The following is a 2727-nucleotide window of genomic DNA, read 5'->3' as shown; positions in this document are numbered from 1 at the left end:
GGCCCCGGGCTCTCGAGCCGCTTCCGGCGGGCTTGTGAGGTGGACTGACAAGCGTTGATTGGCCAAGGCGGTTCGCACCAGGAAGATGCCGACCAATCGGCGGCAGGATCGGCCTGGCGTGATGAAGACAGGCTGGAAGCTAACTGAAGGGTGAGAAAGAGGCAGACGAGCCGGATTGGTGCTCCTCCTAGGGGGCGGGACTTTGCTCTCCTCCGCTGCCCTCCCCGGGGCTGGGGGCGCGCACCCCACAGTCCCCGACTCCTCCCCCCCCCGCAGTTGGACTCTGCCTCCGGTGAGGGCTCAGCGTAGCTGAGCGGAGCGGGCGAGAGTCCGCCGCGATTTTTGTCAATAAGGCCTCCATGTGTCTTGTTTGTCCTGCTGGCGCCAGACTAGCTCTTTCGTGGCGGGGCGCGCGGTGTGGGCGGTGGCGCCCGAGTGGCCAACATTTAGAAGGCAGGTGAGCCCACCCACAAGTGGTCGGGCCTTTGTCAACAGCACGCGAAGCGACTGTTGGCCAGCTCACCTGTGAGACGAACACCCGTTTGTCCCGCAAAGCGCGTTCACGTCTCTGTCAATCAATCGTTCTGTTGTGGGCGACGGAAGGGTACCAGGTGTCTGGCCAGTGGGATCAGACCAATCCTGGGTTCGGCCACCTCAGCACTCGAGTTTTGGCCAAGAAAAGAATTCAGAGCCAAGACTCAAACTCGCTAGAGATTTTTTGGGGGGCAAGCAAAGAGAAAGCACACTGGAGAGATATTTCCAGCGGGGGGCCTCAAAGAGCAGCCCTGGAGAGTGGGGTAGGGCTCCTTTTAACCCCGCCCAGGGGTTAGCTGCTTTCGTCTTCCAATTGACCTATTAGGGCCTGTCCCGTGGATGGTCCGCAGCCCTTGCATCGGGAGTCAGATGGAGCTCTCCCTCATACCTAGTTCTCTAAGGGTGGGGGCCTACCACATGACTCACTACATGGGCATCTGACCTGCATGACCCTAGGCTTCTAGGGTGGAGTAGGGCATAAGAGGCAAGTTCTTGAAGAACAATACTTATCTCCAGTACCTGCCAATCTAGGGTGGAGGGGACATCACCTTAGGGGCAAGATCTTGAATATTTCCAGTATCTGCTCTACCAGTTTTTTTCACTGCTAGGTGTCCAGGTCGGTCTGCCCTGGTGACTTTCTGTAACTGGCCTGTCGTTCTTGCTCTGCTCATGTCTATCTGCCTACCACATCTCCACTGGAGTTTCAGCTACTCTTTATTTTGGACCCACTTAGTTCCCCCAAAAAAGGATTTGAAGTGTGGACGAAAGGGGCCACATGCTAACCTGACAAGCTCAGGGAAGACCTGCATGGCCGTCTTGCAAACTCAGAGACCTAAAGTAACCACAAAGGATCCTCTGAAATTAAACTTTAACTAAAAGCAGTTATGGTGGGTATTTATATCCTAGGCCATATCTTCACTGACAAGGTCAACCTTTACCTTAACTGAGCCTGTCTGTCTTTAAATAAACGAGGCCTGTGGCCCGATGGCCACGAGTTTGACATGCTTGGTTTACTCCACTCTCCCTGTGATATTTTCCCCTGAGATATCCAATTGGCTAATTCCTTCACCTCCTCATTTAGGCCCACCCTGGTCATCCTATCACCACCTCTGCTGATCCTCCATCCTACTCTAAAATTTTCCGGGAATATTTATCACATTCTAATTTATCTACGATGTTTAGTGGCTGTTTTCCCTTGCTAGAATGTAAGTTCAATGACAACACGTCTTTGTTTTGTTCATGAACTTACTCCCAAGCACCTAGAATCATGCCTGGCACATACTAGGTGCACAATGAATACTTACTGAATAGCGATGCCGTCTGAGCCTGACAGAGAGGAGGCTACAGTGTGTGTGCCGTCGGCCCTTGTTATCAGTGGGACTCTAGCAAGTTCCTCGGCCTGTCTAGACTTGTTTCCTCATCTATAAAACAAAGGCAGTAAGAGTGAATACCTATCTTCATGTGTTTTGTTCTTGTTGAGTTTTATTGCAGCTTACATAAGAACTAGGCTAAATGCTTTACATGGTAAGCAATCAGTACATATGAACTATTATACAGGTTATAGGTCTGCCTGAAGAGGCCTCCCCACTGTGACAAGTCTCAATTCCTAAGACAGGAGAGAAAAGGAAAGCCAGACATATCAGCCACTGTTTTTAATTCACCCACAAATAACTGTCTTCTACATGCCACAGACTGGGGCCACAGGAGTGAAATCCATCTCTGCTTCCCCAGCTCTCCTGCCACTGCAGTGCCTGAGGGGCAGAAGGGCAGGTGTACGCTCACCCCTTCCCTCTCCCCGACCCCGTACCCCCTGCCTTTTTTTTTCTTTCCCTTTTTATTGAATTTATTATGTGACACTGGTTAGCAAAATTGTACAGGTTTCAGGTGCACAATTCCACAACACATCATCTGTACACTATACTGTGTGTTCACCACCCCAAGTCAAGTCTCCTTTCATCACCATGAACCCCCCACCCCCGGACCTTCCTCCACCTCCCCTAACCCCTGCCCTCTTCCTTTTAAGTGGATCCATCAGGCCACTTCAACAAGTCCTATGCAGCCAAAGAACTCAGTTACTTATATTTTAAGGACTATTCCTGCCAAATAAAGATGACAACAGGAAATGTTAAAGAGCTTTATTTAAATGTCCTAGTTTCTTCCAGCTATTGCTAACACCTTTACACTATCTCCACA

The sequence above is a fragment of the Myotis davidii genome, unplaced genomic scaffold (assembly GCF_000327345.1).
Source record: "Myotis davidii unplaced genomic scaffold, ASM32734v1 scaffold524, whole genome shotgun sequence".
In the NCBI taxonomy this organism is placed as follows: domain Eukaryota; kingdom Metazoa; phylum Chordata; class Mammalia; order Chiroptera; family Vespertilionidae; genus Myotis; species Myotis davidii.
The sequence above is the reverse complement of the archived record's forward strand: the minus strand, read 5'-3'. Positions refer to the sequence as shown.